The following is a 20,304-nucleotide window of genomic DNA, read 5'->3' on the forward strand; positions in this document are numbered from 1 at the left end:
TGCTCAAAAGACATCATAACCTCCCCCTCAAACAAGTCTTCCAAACTAGAAACTCCTCTCGCTGCCCATAGTTTGAACCCTGAGTCCATCATTCCTGGTCAGAACCCTGGCATGCCAACTGTATATGTAAGTGGATAAATAGCCCTCACTCTGATGCATCGCCCTTCATGCCTTGACTGTACTAATAACAACGGGGTTCCGGCAGTGGTCCATAACTGTCCTCATCTTATCCATGAACATCAGGTTAATAAGAGGGCACTTTGCCTGGGAGGCCTCAATTGAGTTTGGATCGTTACCTACCCAATCACAGACAAAGGACAGCCGGGAACTCAACTGATACCTCCTGATGTCTGGGAAATCAACTCCTCCCCCTCCTTGAGGCAACTGCAATTTAGTAAGTTTGATGAGGGGCCGTCCACGATGTCAGACAAAGAAACCAAACCACCCCATAAGCTTCCGCAGTGTTGACCTGGGAAACATTATAGGGAGCATACGCATGGGATAAAGCAAACAAGGAAGAACATTCATCTTAATGAGAGATATTCGGCCCAGCCATGAAATTGGAAGAGCCTCCCACCTCTGAAGATCTCACCTAATATTGTTGAGAAAATGAGCAAAGTTGGTCCAAAATAACAGATCAAACTTGGGATTAATAAAAATGCCTAGGTATCGGAACACTGCCCGTGACCACTTCAAAGGGAACTTAGGGCCACCTTCAACTTTTGGCATATCCTTAAGGCTCCTCAAAGGCACAGCCTCCGATTTTGCAAAGTTGATCTTATATTCTGAAACAGCCCAAATGAATTGATATATTGTATCAAATGGGATGCGGAGGTCATCGGGTTCGATAAAAACAGATGGACGTCATCCGCATACAGTGTAATGTTGTGTGCCCTCGATCCCACTTCCGGAGCGATTATGTGGACGTTCTGATGAATGGCCTCTGCCAGTGGCTCTATCACCAACGTAAACAACAACGGCGAGAGGGGGCAGCCTTGCTGACTACCCCTACCAATCCTAAAGTTCCCAGACTTCACCCAGTTGGTGATGACCGCGACCAGAAGGTGGCGATATAAAACCTCCACCCAACCCGAACTGTTCTAAGACATAAAAAAGATATGGCCATTCCGCCCGGTCAAATGCTTTCTCTGCATCTAAGGAAATCACCAACCCTTGAATCGGTCGTTGCTGACAAACTTGGACCATATTCAGAAACCTTCTAATATTATTAGAGGACCTATGGCCCCTTATAAAGCCTGTCTGGTCCTCTTTAATAATATGGGGCAACACCCTTTCCAATCTCAGCGCCAGGATCTTGGACAGAATCTTGAAATTTGAATTTAATAGAGAGATGGGCCTGTATGAGGCACAATCCTCAGGAACCTTCCCCTTCTTAAGAATTAAGGAAATATTAGCTTCTCTCAAAGATGGTGATAGGCATTCATGCGGAGTGATTGTACATCTCCAACATTGGCCCTGACAGAATCCCTATAAACTCCTTATAAAACTTACTTGGGAGACCATCAGGGCCAGGCACTTTCTCACTCTGAAGTTACCTAGCTGCCTCCTGTATTTCCTGAACTGTCAAGGGGACATTAAGGAGAGAGGCCTGTTCCAAGGTTATCCCTGGGAGGTCCAAGTTCTTATAGAAGGTCTCCATTTTAGCCCTCCTGTCCTCGCAACCTTCAGACCGATACAATTCAGAGTAAAAGCTCCGAAAAGCCCCAGTAATCTTTTTAGCATTGGAAGGAGCCCGGCGCTGTCTCTGATTGCAGTATTGGATTGGGGAGCACGCTTTTTCCTAGTCAGGTACGCTAAATACTTCCCCGGCCTATCCCCATATTCGAACAGCCTTTGTCGACCAAAAGCAAGTTTCTTTCTTTGCGTTTTGTGTCAGTATTGAATTCAAGGCAGCCTGGAAGGCCGTGATCCGCTGTAGCTTAGTCACCGAAGGCCGCACAAAATGTGCCGCCTTGGCGGCTTTCAACTGCATCTCAAGTAGACGCTGCTGTTCCTCCTTCTGTCATTTCTGGCTAGCCGAATAGGAAATAGTTAATCCCCTAGCAAAGACCTTAGCAGTCTCCCATAGCATGGACGGACTACTAGCCGTGCCTGAGTTGATAGTCAAGAATTCCTGAAACCCTTCAAAAGGTATTCCACAAATTTGGAATCCTTAAGGAGAAAAGGGTCCAAATGCCAATGCCACAAACCTAGCCCTTCATTCTTGGTCTTAACCTCCAAATATACTGCCGCGTGATCAGAGATAGCTATATTCCCAATTTTACAACCCATAATCAAATTCAGAAGGGCCGAGGAAGCCAGAAAGGGGTCAATCCTCATGTGACATTTGTGTGGGTTTGAAAAAAAGGTGAAGTCCCTGCCGGTAGGGTAAAGACATCTCCAAATATCCACCAGCCCCAACTTCTCACATAAGTCAACCACCTGCTTGGCCTGCGAAGAAATAGTTGGGGCCCACTGTTGGATCCAAAAGACAATTAAAATCCCCCCCTATAATTATGTGCCATGATCCAAAAGCACTCAACTTAAAGAAAGCACTAATCAAAACTTTGAGGGGATGCGCCGGAGGACAGTAGACATTTAAAATGCCATATTCCTCCCCATGTATCAGGGCTTTAAGTATCACAAACCGTCCCTGCTCACCTTTTACCTGCTCTAATAATGTGAACAGAAGATTTTTCTGGATATGTACCGCCACTCCCCTACTTTTAGAAGTAAAGGATGAAAAGAATCCCCGGTCATAGCTCCCCTGTTATAATTTCAGGTGTTTTCCCATCATCAAGATGGGTTTCCTGCAACAAAATGATATCAACCCTTTCCCTCTTAAGGCTAGAAAGCACTTTTTTCCTTTTAATGACTTCCCTTAATGTTCCAGGTGCACCATTTAATAAGACACTTAGCCATATCCCCTTTCAGAGACCCTTGAACTCCTCGAAGGGAGAACCCTGCTTAGAAAGCGCCGAGCATAAGTAAATAAAGACTCATAGAGTCGAAGAAGTATATATACAAAAACTACTCGATCATAACTATAAAGAACTATTACGGGGCACTCACCCTACCCATCCCCTCCTTCACAGCTCCTTCAAACCTGGACTGTGCCCCAGCCTTAAGCCAGAAAGAAAAACAAGGAGATGATCCTTAAATCAACAGAAAAAAGACCAAATCAGGATGAGCACTCCGCCCATCCCTGGCTTCATGTCACCCCTACTTGTGACTAAAAGAGAAACAGAACAAACAAAAAAGAGGGGTAGAGTCAACAAAGAACATCCACAAAATTTCCCAACAGAAAATCCAGTTATTAAAAAATAGGAACAACTTATTCCAAGGTCTTTTCCCCCCTTTCCAAAAAGAAAATTATTAGGAAGAAAGGAAGGAATAAAAAAAAGGGAAAACATAGGGAAAGATAGAAACATTAACCGTATTCTTCAGGCCAATCCATCTATTTTAAAGTGTCTACAAAGTGTTTAGCTTTATCCGCTGAGTCAAATGTATAAACTGAGTCCTCGTGGCTGAAACGGAGCACTGCGGGATATCTCATGGAGTACAGGATGCCAGGTTCCTCAGCCTCTTTTTAACTTCATCGGTGGCTCAGTGGTTAGTACTGCTGCCTCACAGCACCAGGGCCCCAGTTTCGATTCTAGCCTTGGGCAACAGTCTGTGTGGAGTTTGCACATTCTCCCTGTGTCTGCGTGGGTTTCCTCTTGGTACTCCAGTTTTCTCCCACAGTCCAAAGATGAATTGGCCATGCTAAATTGCCCATAGTGTTAAGTGCATTAGTCAGAGGGAAATGGGACTGGGTGGGTTACTCTTCAGAGGGTCAGTGTGGACTTGTTGGGCTGAAGGGCCTGTTTCCACACTGTAGGGAATCTAATCTGAAGGACTTCCTCATTCAAATTACAGCTGCAGAGAAATCCTGGAAAAACATAATTTTTGACCCCTTGTACAGCAGTGCCTGCTGATCTTTTCCCAGGGATCTGGATGCTTCTATGTCTTTTTGCTTGTCCTTATATGAGCGGAAGTGCACTAGGACTGAGCAGGGGCGCTGCACCGGCCCTGACCTGTGCACTGTAACCTGATACGCTCTTTTAATCTGAAGCCTGCTGGACTCGATGCTAAGGCCCAAAAACTTTGTCAGCTAGCTTTCAAAGAAGCTCACTGGCTGCTCACACTCCTCACCTTCAGAGAGCCCGACAATTCGGAGATTTATCCTCCAACCTCGATTTTCGAGGTCGTCGATATGATCTCGCAAGGCTCGCACCTCTCGCTCCAGCACCTGGAACTGACAGGATGAGGACTCCTTCACAGCTTCCGAGGCCTTAGTTCAACCCTCCACCTCCTCCAGCCTCCCCCCGAGGCCCTGGATCTCCTGCTCATGCTTCTGCAGCATGGATACGATAGGTTGGACTGGGCACGAATCTCCCCACGGATCTCCTCAATCGCAGCCCCAACTTTCAAGGTAAGTCTCTCCATCGTCGCAGCAAATTCCTGTGAGACTGTCAGGTCCCCGGGGGATTCAGGAGAGGCTGCTGCTGCTGCATTCTCTGGTGTGGTAGGAGCTGCAGGGGAGTGCTGCTGTTTGCTCGCTCCTTTTCCCTTTGGCACCCTTCCCACTCTCAAATATTAACAAATATATGTTCTGTAAGTTTTTAAATTAATAATTCCACCACATAAGTTGGCCAAGGATGGCAAAAAACACCAGTATGCCTTGGCTGTTAGGCAGAGCTGTCCACAGCAGTCCTACAGAATTGCCGCCATCTTGCCGAGTCCAGAAATCAGAGCTAACGTTTCTCATCCGGTGATCCCTCCTCAGGATGAGAAAAAGGGGAACTGCTGAGCTGTCCAAGGTGCTGCCTTTCAAATTAGGTAGACTAAGGTCCATCTGTCTTCTCAAGTGAAAGTAAAAGGTGCCATATTACAACCCAAAAGGTAGTGAGAGTTGGGCTTGTTCTCCCCAGTATTCTACTCAACAACGTTTTTCCCAAACCAACAACACTAGTAAGTAGACCATCTGATCATTACCAGATTATCACTCAGGATCCTTCTGTGAAATTTGGCTTTCACTTCTTGATTACAATACAGATTGCACTTCAAAGGTATGTCAATGCTTGTCCATTGGTTTTCTCATTAGGGTTTTTTTGGAGGATATATTCGTGGCTAATGCCGCAAGTTTGTGCCATATGTGCAAGGGCAGCATTTTCTAAATTCTTATTGAGGCTGCATGGTCAGAAGGTAGAGGACTGATGTGACATCATGGGTGAAACTGCATACGCACAGATGCATCACAATGACCATATTACATTTGGGAATATACGCTCCGTTTGGACTGTTATCTCTACAGGATCACAACAAAGTCCATTTGCAATACATCAACTCAATCAAACTTCCCTATTTCAAATCAATTTGATCAAGCTAGCTAAATGAAAATTACTTTGAATAAATTTGTTTGGGAGTCTTGTGGCATGGTCACCACATCCCTTCCTTTGAGCAGAAGGTTGGATTCAAGTCCCACCTATTCCTCGAAGTGAGTGGCTTTCTTTAATGAATCTATCCTTGGCTAAGTGGCTGTTAATCTTGTAACAGATTATCATTTCTAATGGCTTTATGCTACCAAGGCTAAAGGGTTACACCCGAAACACAGACTTCTCCACCTCTTGATGCTGCCTGGGCTGCTCTGTTCTTTCAGCCTCCTGTTTGTCTACCAAGGCTAAACTAGGCAGACTTGCAGTTGCTCATTTATCTTTACACAATTTTTGAACAAATGTGTAACTTTGCAATTTCCAAAAATTCTACTGGAATGGATTTCTTAATTGGTTATGAGATTGCTAGACATGGCTAGGGGGTTTTAATACGTGCTTTATGCCCAGCTCATCAAAAATTCTATATCACTTTTACCACTTTCCTTGATTGCTATAATCAACTTTCATTGTGGGTATAGATATAAGAGCAGCTTTTGAATGAACTAATAATTTAGAAATTACATGAGAAGTAACAGCCCTTATTACAATCGTAACAATGCTTACAATTGTGATGAAGTTAAAAAAATCACACAACACCAGGTTATAGCCCAACAGGTTTATTTGGACTATAACCTGGTATTGTGAGACTTTTAACTTTGTACACCCCAGTTCAACACCGGCATCTCCAAATCATGACTACAATTGTGATGCATTCTTACATTATTACAGTCACATATAACATGATATATGCTTTTAGTTATGTAACAGTACAATATTTTTAAGTACAACATTTGTAAGAGTTTTGCAATAGGTGCACTGATAAACTTTTTAATTACCTTTAAAAGAGAACCAAAGTCTTGTGAAAGTCTTTCAGCGAACTGTGTTTATTTGTAAACACAAACTATTTCATAATGCTTCATACTGCACTTGCAAAATCGTGACAAATGGGACGGAGTTGAAGAAACATACACTTTAAAGGAGGCACCAATATTGGTTTGTACTGAGATATATTACATTTGTATGCATTTGGTAATTATCTGTTTCCACATCAGAAATACAAATCAAAATCACTGGTTCCTAAAGTTTCAAACTATTGCAACCATTCCCTTGGGAAAATTTCACAACCCTGGTTCTTCACCCCCTATTCCTCCTCTTTCTGGGTTCCTATCTCATACTACCCTAACAGGCCCCTATCCATACACCCACCTTGGCCCCTATTTCAACTGAAAATGTGTTGCTGGAAAAGTGCAGCAGGTCAGGCAGCATCCAGGGAACAGGAGAATCGACGTTTCGGGCATGAGCCCTTCTTCAGGAAGTCCTGAAGAAGGGTTTATGCCCGAAACGTCGATTCTCCTGTTCCCTGGATGCTGCCTGACCTGCTGCACTTTTCCAGCAACACATTTTCAGCTCTGATCTCCAGCATCTGCAGACCTCACTTTCTCCTCCCTATTTCAACTCCACCTCATCCTGCCTGGGTGCTCATATCCACTTAGCATCTATCCACATTCTACACTATTCCTTGCCTCTTTTCCAACTCCACCAAACTCTGGGTGCCAGTCGCAAATCTAGGCTTCTGTCTTAATTCCATTACAGTGAGCAGACATGCAAGTTGATTCAGCGCAATCCTGCTGTTCTATTCACTGTTCTAATGCCTTGACAGTTTCCTACAAATAATTTAAACTTAACAAAGATTTTTTGGCAAAGATAAACTGGGCTTGTGAAAGAAAGTCTGTTTGAAATGCAAGTTCTTTTCTATAACCACCAATAACATCACATATAGCAGACCTGTATCTCTCCTCACTCTATCAGCCTGCCTTTAAAACTACCACTTCTGCACCAAGGGCTCCATTGCTGGATACCTGTTCAAATGATCCTGAAAGACATCATTGCATGGCCTTACAGCTTCAACACCCTTCCCCAGTCAAAAATGTGCATTATCTCAGTGCACCAACCTCCCATGACTTTTCAACATGGCCCAGCTTTGACTTTTGAATATCTGGCCAACTGAGCTTCCACTCCCTATTCTGGGATCCTTTGCAAACCACTGGCCTGGCCTGTATCCCATTCTGCAGGGGTCTCTGTCCCAACATCTGACACTGCACTCCTTCTCCACCCTTGGCCCCAACTCATGCTCAACTCATTCTAGATCTCTAAATTTACCCTCAGCACCTTTACTCATTCCCACCCCAATCCGGGCCCCTATACATTCTCAGTCTCTAATCCTACAACCTCTCCAACACCTCCGCCATGCTCCCCCCGACCCCATCCCATCTCACCCTCCCAGTCATGACTTCAATTCCTACTTTTGGTTCCCATTGCCAAACCACATTCTGGGCCCTATACCTACACAGTCACTATTCTCACTCCACCCCACTCTGAGCTCATAAAAACATTCTGCCTCTAACCCGAACCCCATCCTACTCAAAGCCCTTTGAAATAACTCCACAGGCAACAGTCTTCCATCACTAAGTCACTCTTTATTTACACATGCACAGTCCTTGACACTAGTCCATTTCCCTCAGAGACTGCTCATAATGTGAACAGCACCCGACCCTCCTGTTTATAGCTGTCAATCAGTGCTCCAAGTTAACAGCCCCAATCAGGGAACTCATAATCTGTGATGTCCCACCTGGCTGACCTCATTACCATCATTACAACCGAGTCTCATGCCCATCCCACCTGGGCCTAAATATTTAAAAAAACTCTATTCCTAGCCTCACCGCATTCTGGCCATTTTTTCCACCTCCAGACTTCCAATCCCGCTCCTATCCTCACCCTCAGCCCCTCCCTGTCTCTTGTGAAGTTTAAAGCAATGACGACAGACATGTCAATCACTCTTTAAAGGTCACAGGGCGTCAGCCTGATAGAAACTCCTGGATGGATCAAAAGTTACTTCATACTCTGTAATAACTTATTATTCCGTGAGTGTGTTGTTCTTTGACACTTACAAAGGATCAGATTCGTCTAGAAAACTGCCTTTGGTGTTCTGTCGATGGCTCCAGCTGGATTAAACTGATGTGAATGGGTGGGTAAATAAACAAACAGACAGACAGGAAGCAGCTGGGGGAACCAGATCCTCCCGCGGAACTCCACTCGGGGTTATTCTTTCCCCCCGGAAGGTTCAATTTGGTGACAACACCGAGCTGTTCGGCGGTTTTTTAAAAAAGATCCGAGCGCCGGAAGAAGGGGGTGAGTGTGTGCGGCCTGTCCCGGTGGGGAAAAAAAAGCGTCGGTTAAATAAAACGGCGACAGCGGATGATTGTGCGGTGATTGATTTTTAAGGGTGACGTCTCGGCTTCAACTGCGGTCGGTGTCGGTTTGTTTATGGGGGGGGGAGGGGAGGACGGGGAGACCCGCCGGAGCTTTTATCGTCAGGTCAGTGCCCTCCGGCCACGCCCCATTTCCAGGGAAACTAGGCTCCGCCCTCTCTCGGTCCGTCTCCAGGGGTACTTGGCCCCGCCCCCTCCATTCCGGCTCCTTGAGTACCTGGCCCCGCCCTCTCACTATACGTCTCCAAGGGAACCGAGCCCCGCGCCATCTCCAAGAGTACCTCTTCCAGCCTCCCTCCCCGTTCCGTCTCCTGGGGGACCAGGCCCCGCCTCCAACCATATCTCCGTCAATACCTGGCCACGCCCCCACCCGGCGCCGTCTCCGAGGGAACTTGGCCCCGCCCCCTCCGTCTCCTGGTGTACCTGGCCCCTCCTCCACCTTGTCACCTGGTGAACTTGGCACCGCCCCAGCCCATCTCCTGGGTCACCGGCTCCTCACTCCTCCGGTTTCCAGGGGAACCTTTCGAATGGATGGGACTAGCCATTAAGTTGTTTCTGTCTCTATAAGATGCTGGAGATCAGTGTCAAAAGTGTGCTACCAGATGCTGCCAGTACAGCCATTTCAATTTTTATTTCAAATTCTTAGCCTCTGCAGTATTTTACTTTTGTGTAACAGAGGACTTCTTGCTGTAATCTTTCATTGAAACTGTTTTTTTTTGTTTTTTCAAAAGAGAATTTGTTTCAATATAAGGAAAGAATAAATGGGAACCTGAGAGGCAAAGTTTTCATTTGAGGGTGGTACACATATGGAATGAGTGGCCAATGTAAGTGGTTGAGGTGGTTACATTAACATTTAAAAGGCATTTGGACAAATACATGACAGGAAAGGTTTAGAAGGACATGGGCCAAGTGCATTGAAATGGGGTTAGTGTGCATGGACATTTTGGTTGTCATGGACCACTTGTGCTGAAGGGCCTGTGTCTGTGCTATAGGACTCTATGAATCTCTGTAGATACAGCAACAAATTACTATGGCTGCTGGAAATCTGATTGGATTACAAAGTTAAAAATCACACAACACCAGGTTATAGTCCAACAGGTTTATTTGGAAGCAGTAGCTTTTGGAGCACTGCTCGTTCATCAGCTGGTTGTGGAGTATACTATTGTATGACACAGAATTTATAGCAAAAGCTTACAGTGTGATGTAACAAATTATATATTGAAAAAGACCTGAATTGTTTAAGTCTCTCATCTTTTAGAATGGGCATGTTGGTTTAAGTTCTTTCATATGTAAATCTTTAACTTTGTACATCCCAGTCCAACACTGGCACCTCCAAATCATGATTAGATTATAGAGAGTTTTGGATCAGCAGTGATCCTCTTAAATGGTGGAACAGGCTCTAGGGGCCGAATGGCCTATTCTTGTTACTATTTCCTATGGCGTGAATGAGTTGAACAGTCTGCTGATTGTTTGAAAGAAAGTTTAAGTATTTTAGGATCCTAATTTTGGGAGCTAATCAGAAACGAGAAGGGTGGCTACTTTTCAGGTCTGAAGGAGTAGCTGAAAATATTCTCCGTCTTTGTTTGCACAATATTGGTTTGTTGGTTCTTTTTCTACTTCAGCAGCATTGCTTTATGTAGGGAAGGTTGTGTCTCATCATCCTGATTGACATTTTGAGGAAGTGACGAAGATGTTTGATGAGGGCAGGGACGGTAGATGTTGTCTACGTAGACTTTAGCAAGGCCTTTGTCGAGGTCCTTCATGGCGGGCTGATACAAAAGTTGAAGTCACATAGGATCCACGATGAACTGGTGAGATGGATACAGAAGTAGTTTTAGTCATAGAAGAGAGTAGCGGTGGAAGGGTTTTTCCCTGATTGGAGATCTGAGACCAGTGGTGTTCTGCAGGAATTAGTGCTGAGACCCCTGTTGTCTGTAATATGATTTGGGGGAGAATATGGGTGGCCTAATGAGTAAGTTTGTGATGACACAAAGATTGAGTGAGCTGCAGATACAGAGGTACTGATAGGCTGCAAGTTCGGATGGAAAAATTGGCAGATGGCATTGAATCCAGACAAATGCGAGGTGATGTGTTTTGGAAGGTTTCAGGAGAGAAATATACAGTAAATGGCAGAATACTTAGTAGCATTGACATACAGTGAGATCGAGGCATACAGGTCCACAGTTCCCTGAAAGTGGCAACACAAGTGGGTAAGGTGGTCAAGAAGGTACGTAGCATGCTTGCCTACATTGGATGGAGCATAGAATATAAAAATTAGCAAGTCATATTGCAGCTGTATGGAACTTTAGATAAGTGACATTTGGAATATTGTGTACACAATATGAGAATGATGTGGCGGCTTTTGGAGAGAGTACAGAAACAGTGTACCAGAATGTTGCCTGATTTGGAGGGTATTAGCTATGAGGATAGATTGGACAAACTTTGTTTACACTTGAATATCAGAGGATGAGTGGTGACCTGACAATAGTTTACAAAATTGAGAGGCATGGATAGAATGGATATTGGAGTTTTTTTACCCAGGGTAGAATTGTCAATTAATAGGGAATTTGGTTTAAGGTAAATGTAGGGAGGCTGAAAGGAGAGGCGAGAGGCAAAAGGTTTACACAGAGGGTGGTAAGTGCCTATAATATGCTGCCTGAGGTGGTAATGGAGGTAGACACAATGGTATCATTTAAAAGGCATCTTGACGGATTTATGAATGAGGAATAGAGGGTTACGGACTGCATAGAGGCAAAGTTTTTTTAGCTTAGCAAGGGATCATGTGTTGGTGCAGTTTTGGTAGGCCAAAGGGCCTGATCCTGTGTTGTGCTGTTCTTTGTTCTACTTATGAAGCTGTGGAGATTTATTTTTTAAGTGGGGTACCCACAAGTTAGGATAAGACATGTTTCAAATGTAACAGAAGCTGTTAGATACCAGAATATTAATTCCTGAAATTAAGTTTTCAAATTATGTTGTGATCTGAAATGTATTGAAAGATAGAATGCTTAAACAGATCAAGACAATATTCTTGTTCCTATTTGATTTTACAATGCTAAGCATTTTAAAAAATATTAGAGTGCAAACAATAAGTCAAAGTATTTTGTTTTAAAGTTAGCGTGCCTAACTATCCTATACCAATGTTAATTTGCGGCTCTTTTTAAGTAATCTGATTAGTCAGTTGCTTAGAAAACATACAATGAGTAGTTGATAGTGCAGCAAATTGTTTAGTAAATGTAAAGTCTCCATAGTCTTACCAGATCATAGGGTTGCTCTCATCAGAGTCAGATAAGTAGAAGTAGTTTAACTTGAGGATTACTATGATACAAGGGGAGAGGTTGAGAATGAGTGTTCTTCATGGTAACCTCAGCAAATCTGGGAATTGAACCCAAGTTGTTGGCATCACTCTGCTTTGCAAACCAGCCATTCAGCCAACTGAGCTAACCAACTTCTTTCTTTGTGGGCATCATGGCAACAGATTTTTGTTCCACAACAACCAAGTCTTGTGCCATAATATTTCAATAGAAGATGTTCACGCATTGTCTGAGTAAAACTGTGTTAAAGTGTTCTGAAGTTCACAATTCCATGTCAGTGAGCAGATTAGACAAAAGCAAAATTTCATAATAAAATAATTTCTATTTTCTAATCCTGTATATTTCCACAATGCAAAATAAAATTGATCTTGCTTTAGTTGTGGTGGATGACCAACCAAAGGAAAGAGAGAGCTTGCATTTGTATAGTGCTTTTGACAGCCTCAGGATATGCATTAAATTAACGTATTTCTTGACAACAATCACTGATATACTGCAGGATTCACAACAATCAAATTGCTGCCCAATTTGGATGTCAGAGCCCAGCACATGGGTGCAAAAGATAAGGCTTCAGCATTTGCTACAATCTTCAGCCAGAAGTGCAAGTGGATGATCCATCTTGGCCTCCTCCAGAGAACCCCATTTTGCAGATATCAGTCTTTAGCCAATTTGATTCACTCCATGTAATATCAAGAAACAGTTGGAAGTACTGGATACTGCAATGGCTGTGGGCCCAGTCAACATTCCGGCAATAGTACTGAAGACTTGTGCTCCAGAACTTGCTGCATCCCTAGCCAAGTTGTTCAAGTAAAGCAATAACACTGGCATCTACTTGACAATGTTGACAATATCTCTCTGCTCATCTACACTACCAAGAATGTTACCGTTAGCCCAGTACTCTGTATTCCTGTTAGTCCTTCCAAAGTCAATCACCTCACACTTTTCCGCATTAAACTTCATTTGCCACCTCTTAGCCCAGCTCTACAGCTTATCTATGTCCCTCTGTAACCTGCAACAGCCTTTGCCACTATCCACAACTCCACCAACCTTAGCATCATCTGCAAATTTACTAACACATCCTTCTATGCCCTTATCCAGGTCATTTATAAAAATGACAAACAGCAGTGACCTCAAAACACATCCTTGTGGTAACACCACTAGTAACTGAACTCCAAGCTGAACATTTCCCATCAGCCACCACACTCTGTCTACTTTCAACTAGCCAATATCTGATCCAAACCGCTAAATCACCCTCAATCCCATGCCTCTGTATTTTTGCAATAGTCTACCATAGGGAACCTTATCAAACGGCTTACTGAAATCCATATATACCACATCAACTGCTTTACCCTCATCTGCCTGTTTGCTCACCATTTCAAATAACTCAATAAGGTTTGTGAAGCATGACCTAACCTTCACAAAAACCGTGTTGACTATTTCTAATCAACCTATTCCTCTCTAGATGATTATAAATCCTACCTATTATAACCTTTTCCAACACTTTACCCACAACCGAAGTAAGGTTCATTGGTCTATAATTACCCAGGGTTGTCTCTACGCCCCTTCATGAACAAGGGAACAACATTTGTTGTCCTTCAGTCTTCTGGCACAATTCCTGAAGATGACATAAGGATAGAAACCAAAGGCTCTGCAATCTCTTCCCTGGCTTCCCAGAGAATCCTAGGATAAATCCCATCCAGCCCAGGGGACGTATCTATTTTCACACTTTCCAGAATTGCTAACACCACCTCCTTGTCAACCTCAGTCCCGTCTAGTCTAGTAACCTGTATCACTGTATTCTTCTCAACAACATTGTCTTTTTCCAGTGTGAATACTGATGAAAAATACTCATTAAGCGCTTCCTCTTTCTCCTCTGACTCCACACACAACTCCCCACTGCTGTCCTTGATTGGCCCTAATCTTTCTCTAGTCATTCTGTTATTCCTGATATATCTATGGAAAACTTTAGGGTTTTCCTTGATCCTATCTGCCAGTAACTTCTCTTGCCCCCTCCTAGCTCTGCTTTGCTCTCTATTTAGGTCTTTCCTGGATAATTTGTAACTCTCAAGCGTCCTAACCGAGCCTTCATGTCTCATCCTTACATAAGCATTCTTCTTCCTCTTGACAAGAGATTCAATTTCTTTAGTAAACCATGGCTCCCTCGCTTGACATCTTCCTCCCTGCCTGACAGGTGCATACTTATCAATGACACGGAGTAGCTGTTCCTTGAATAAGCTCCACATTTCAGTTGTGCCAATCCCCTGCAGGTTCCTTCCCCATCCTATGCATCCTAAATCTTACCTAATTGCACCACAATTATCTTTCCCCCAACTATAACTTTTACCCTGTAGTATATACCTATCCCTTTCCATGACTAAAGTAAACATAAACAAATTGTAGTCACTATCACCAAAATGTTCACCTACGTCCAAATCTAGCACCTGGCCAGGTTCATTACCTAGTACCAAATGTGGCCACACCCTTGTTGGCCTGTCTACATGCTGTGTCGGGAAACCATCCTGCACACATTGGACAAAAACGAACCCATCCAAAGTACTCAAACTAGTATTCCCAGTCAATATTGGTAAAGTTAAAGACCCCATAACAATTACCCTGTTACTCTGGCTCCTATCCAGAATTATCTTTGCTGTCATTTCCTCTATATCTCTGGAACTATTCAGAGGGCTATAGAAAACTCCCAACAGGGTGATCTCTCCTTTCCTGTTTCTAACCTCAGCCCATACTATCTCAGTAGACAAGTCCTCAAACGTTCTTTCTGCCACCGTAATACTGTCCTTGACTAACAATGCCACATCTCTCCGTCTTTTACCGTCTCCTCTGTTCTTACTAATATCGTTCTTAAAATATGTGTTTTGATTGGCGATGTTTTAAAAATATATGCCATATGATGATCTGAGATACACTGTCTGAAAAGAATTGTAAACAAAATTCTATTTATTCTTGGGAAAAGTATTTTAAAAATTTACAGAACTATTCATGAGAAAAGAGCTATACATTGATACAAAAAGAACCGCTCTTCAAGGAGCCAGCTGGCACCATCACAATATACTGAATGGCCTTCTATGCTGTATAATTCTTTGAAATTCTGGTGATAACTACCTGTAAAAATGTTATGTTGGCCACATATTATGCTTGAATGAAGATTAAATCTTAGCGTATGCAAACAGGAGTAAGTCTAGTGTTTATTCTGTTTGTTAATTGGGTTTGGAGGAGACACTTATGCAACTGGACTAGAACATCTTTCCTGAGGTGCAGTGCCCAATACTAATCACAGTACTCGTGATGGGATCAGACTAAGGCTCATTCAAGTGAAACATAACTTCATTCCTTTACAATCCAGCTCCTTCAAGAGAGAAACCAGCATCATATTGCTTTTTCTACTTATCTGCCAATTATTAATGATTTACATAGCTAGACTCCCAAATCTCGATGCCGTTCTATAATTCCTAGCTTCCTCCATTCAGAAAATACTGATTTATCTTCCTTCTATTCAAAGTGATGACCTTGAATGTACTAAATCAACATAGTTTTGCTTACTGACCTGTCTAATTTAGGGTCATCAGCAAACTTGGAAATACATCTCTTTAGTCAATGTTACCCACCTTATTGTTTCATTATTTTAAGGTGAAATTTGGAGGAGGGGTGTCTTGAGTATTAAGCACAAAAAGATTGCACATTCATGAATTTGAGCATAAATAGTAATTATGGATGAGAATTAATGTGTCTGTTGTTTTCTGTGGTGGGAATGGCACTGGGAAAATACTGTGAATGAATCAAAAGCATAGGAGGCATTTGAATCACCGTGTTTGTGCCAGCTTTCTGAAAGTTATCCAATTAGTCCCACTTTTCTGATGATCCCCAAAGCTGTGTTATGTCTCTTTGTTCAAGTATGTACTGAATTCCATTTTTAAAGATGCTAATGAATTTGGTTCCACCACTCTTTCTAGTCGTGTATTCCAAATCATAATCACTTCTAAAGTAATAAGCTGTAATTCATTATCTTGTTTGAGTCAAATCTTCATTATTAACACTCATGAGCTTACAACTCATTTTCATCTCCCCCTGATTCTGCTTCAATATAATCTGTGACTTTAAATTTCACCAAACCAACCTCCAATAACATCCTGTGCCATTAGGAACAGCTTCTGCCTACTCTGTTAAAACTCTTCATAATGTTAAATATGTTTATTACATCTCTCAATACCCTTTTGTGCTTTAAGGAGAATAATCCAAGCTTCTCTAGTTTCTTCTCCTAGCTTATGCTTCTATTAAAGGTCCTCTGCACTCTCTTCAAATTCCTCCCTCCATTGGATGCAACTGCAGCTGAGGAATAACCATTTTTATTTTATAAAGCATAATTTCCATCATTTTGAACACTTTACATCTCTCTGTATAAACTCAAGTATTCTTCGTGTCTCTTTAACAGTATTATCACCTTGTTACTCAGAGACCTTAGCCTTACCTTCCCTACTCATAGGCATGTCTCTATTTGGACATACATTGCTATTTGAAAACCCAAATGTTAATCATTTACAATTTTACATGATTGCCTCTTCATCTCTTTCTCGCTTTGTTTTAGGTCTATAGTATATACACAGCAGTGTAATAACTTTACTTTCACCAGATAGATTTTGAACTCACATAGACATCATCCTTTTCCAAGCCTGTATTATTACAGGTAGTTCTTCTATAATGTGATGGTTGAATTCTTGTGCAACCCCACATTATAGAAAAATCACACTTTAGAAACAGCGCTTAAAGTGTTGGAGATGTAATCGTGTTACAGCCAACTGTTTTAAAAAATTCTCAAGGTCAGGTTCGTAGGAGAGTAGTCTGACACAGAACAAACGACCAAGAGGCGAGTCTGCTAGAATATGAGCATTTTATCCCCCGCACCGTCGCCACCACCAGGTCTCATACTTACAACGGGTCTGGCTTATACTCACCCTACATGTTACCGGAACTGGGAGCCGTCAGTTCTCGTAGAGCGGTTGCCAACAACCCACGCTCGGCGGTTAAACGTAACCCCGGAGCAGACTCACCGAACTGGAGACTTTTCCAGCTGATATACTCTTTTCCAGATATAAACATTCATGTGAACAGCAGAGCAAGGCTAAAAAACACATTCCATTCTGGTTACATACAGATAAGAAGATTCACACGGGAAGGTGTATAACAAGATTCACACGGGACTAAGCGACACCTTCCATTTTCGGTTAGAGCAGAGCAAGGCTAAAAAACACATTCCATTCTGGTTACATACAGATAAGAAGATTCACACGGGAAGGTGTGTAATAAGATTCACACGGGACTAAGCAACACCTCCATTCCGGTTAGATTCACACATGTATTGGGACACAATTTTAACCCTTTCACCACATTCCACTGCTTGGCCCAATACATGTGTTACATTATGATTCACACATGTATTGGGACATAATTTTACACCACACCAACACACGTTTTAAAAGTTCACGCTTTAGAAATAGTGTCCCCACTGTTGCATTACAGTGAATTTGTGTTAACAAAACGTGCTTTATGGTGAACAACCTGTGCTACCATTTGTATCTTTCTTGAATATGTTGTGACCAAGGCCAGAGGACCTAGGAATTGTCTTTGTCTTAAACGTGAATCTTGGTAATCTTATTTCCTATTCTAAATTTTTCCAAATGGAAACATCCCCTTAGAATCTACCTTGTCAAGTCCACTTGGGATCTTTATAATATTGTGGTGAGAATTGTTGAATTCACATTCCGTTCCTTGTTTGAAATTATTGTTCTGTTATTAGCACAAGATTGTGTGGTAACTTATACCTATAGTTCAACAACAGATTTGAACTGTGTTTCTCCCCGATCTGATCCCACCTTTTACTGGACTATCTTTTTTTCGAATACTATTGTCATCAGAAAATAGCATTAGAACAATGCACCAGTCCTCTATCCTTGCTTTTCTACAATGCTTCAACTCAAATTACTGCAATTAGTTGAAGCTTTCCCTCTCAGCACTAATTAGCCTCCCCTGCAAAGTTTTTGGTGTTGGCACTGTTTATAGGTTCCTCTGGCACTAGAACAGATTGCAATGCACCTTGAACCTGAAATCTTACTTCCTACACCAAGCATGAGGGATTGTAAATATTTCACAGATTACCACTTCAGAGCTCCTACTCTTTAGTATCCTGTCTCGCTCGTAAAACTCTGTCTGTAAAATTTGAACACTACTTTTGTATCCTATGTCATTGATTATAGCATGGCTTCAATCTATTCCACTTTCACCTCAGCAGAGAGCTCTGGACATATTCTGGGAGTACTCCAATATGATAGCATTATAACTAACAAATTTCATCACCAAATCATATTACAACAAAAGCAGAATTTAGATGAAAATATGTAATCAGTAATGGAATCAGATGGTATTCATAAACTAATGCAAATTCTCTTTTCCATTTGTTGTCAGGAGCTTTTGATTACACTTCAGCTTTGCAATCACCCACTAGAGGGTGTTGTAATCTATTGGATCTGTCACATGTGATCAAAGGCATAGAGGGCTATTTTAACATGACCCACTATTGGGAAACCCTGGGATCAAGTGGAATGCTGACTTTAGATCCCCCTTATTTTGAGGCATTTTAATTACCCACCGGACTGGAAATTAATGAAATTGAACACGATATGAGTTTTACAACATGCCCAATTTTGCTTTCTATTGAAGTCAATGTGGTGAATTGTAAAATCAGCTCTGGTTTTCCACTGGTGAGGTAGGTTAAAATTTCCACCTTGGAATATGAAAGTGTGTTCAGTAGTGTTGGTTGCTTGGTCCATATCAATGTGTTTTTGGAGTAAAATGGTGCTTCATGACTTTTATAGCAAATCATGGCAGAGATTCAGTATGTGGATGTACCTACTAGAGAAGGAGCAAAACCTGACCAACTGTGGGGAAATAAGGCAGGGCAGACTACAGAGGTGTCAGTGGGTAGGCACTTTGAGGGTGGCGATCACAATTCTATTAGTTTCAAAATAATGGAAAAGTTCAAGTTCCAAAATGGGGGAAGGTATTAGGCAAGAACTTTCAAACGTTGATGTTCACAGGTAGTGTGTATTCAAAAGTGGGAAGCCTTCAAAAGTGAAATAACTAGAGTACAGAGAAAGTATGTTCCTTTTTAGGGTGAAGGGCAAGGCTGGTAGATGTAGTGAATGCTGGATGACCAGAGAAATTGAGGTTTTGGTCAAGAAAAAGAAGGAAGCAGATGTCAGGTGTAGACAACAGGGATCAAAAGAATCTCAAGAAGAGTATTAAGGCAGTAGAAGTATACTTAAGAGAGAAATTAGGAGGGCAAAAAGGGGACGTGAGATAACTTTGGCAAATAGAGTGAAGGAGAATCCAAAGGGATTCTACAAATAAATTAATGACAAAAGGGTAACGAGGGAGAGAATAGGGCCCCATAAAGATCCACAAGGCCAACTATGTGTGGAACCACAAGAGATGGGGGAGATACAAACTGAGTATTTTGCATCAGTATTTACTGTGGAGAAAGATTTAGAAGCTAGAGAACTTGCGGAAATAAATAGTAGCATTTTGAAAATGTCCATATTACAAAGGAGGTGCTTGATGTCTTAACATGCATAAAAGTGGATAAATCTCTGGGACCTGATCAAATGTACCCTAGAACTTTGTGGGAAACTAGGGAAATGATTGCTGGACCCCATGCTGAGGTATTTGTATCATTGATAGCTGCAGGTAAGGTGCCAGAAGATTGGAGGTTAGCTAACATGGTGCCACTATTTTAAAAAGGTAGTAAGGAAAAGCCAGCGAACTATAAACCGGTGAGTCTGATATCAGTGGTAGGCAAGTTGTTGGAGGGGATCCTGAACGACAGGATTTACATGTATTTGGAAAGGCAAGGACTGTTTAGGGGTAGTCAACATGGCTTTGTGCATGGGAAATGGTATCTCACTAATTTAATAGAGTTTTTTTGAAGAAGTAACAAAGGGGATTGGTGAATGTAGAGTGGTGGATGTGATCTTTATGAACTTCAGTAAGGTGTTCAACAAGGTTCCGCGAGGTAGACTGGTTAACAAGGTTAGATCACATGGAATATGGGGAGAACTAGCCATTTGGATACAGAACTGGCTCGAAGGTAGAAGGCAGAGGGTGGTGGTGAAGGGTTGTTTTTCACAATGGAGGCCTGTGACCAGTGGTGTGCCACCAGGATCGGTGCTGGGTCCACTGCTTTTT

At 42.4% G+C, this 20,304-nt stretch overlaps 2 protein-coding genes across 8 annotated transcripts in view; one reads left to right on the forward strand and one right to left on the reverse strand.

The window, feature by feature from the left end:
- c32h4orf33 (chromosome 32 C4orf33 homolog) overlaps positions 1-8,529 on the reverse strand; it is a 43,049-nt gene extending 34,520 nt beyond the window's left edge. For 5 of the 7 annotated variants that reach the window (XM_043674199.1, XM_043674200.1, XM_043674198.1 and 2 more), the window contains exon 1: positions 8,423-8,529. The gene's annotated coding sequence lies outside the window, so the exon portion shown is untranslated. Of the gene's footprint in view, positions 1-6,310; positions 6,396-8,194; positions 8,362-8,422 lie in introns of those variants that run through there. The other 2 variants (XM_043674195.1, XM_043674196.1) reach the window with 2 other exon arrangements.
- Positions 8,530-8,582: 53 nt separating this feature from the next.
- Positions 8,583-20,304, forward strand: part of sclt1 (sodium channel and clathrin linker 1) — a 112,792-nt gene continuing 101,070 nt past the window's right edge. The window contains exon 1 of the mRNA XM_043674192.1: positions 8,583-8,663. The gene's annotated coding sequence lies outside the window, so the exon portion shown is untranslated. The remainder of the gene's footprint in view (positions 8,664-20,304) is intronic.

This window comes from Chiloscyllium plagiosum, chromosome 32, assembly GCF_004010195.1.
Source record: "Chiloscyllium plagiosum isolate BGI_BamShark_2017 chromosome 32, ASM401019v2, whole genome shotgun sequence".
Classification (NCBI taxonomy): domain Eukaryota; kingdom Metazoa; phylum Chordata; class Chondrichthyes; order Orectolobiformes; family Hemiscylliidae; genus Chiloscyllium; species Chiloscyllium plagiosum.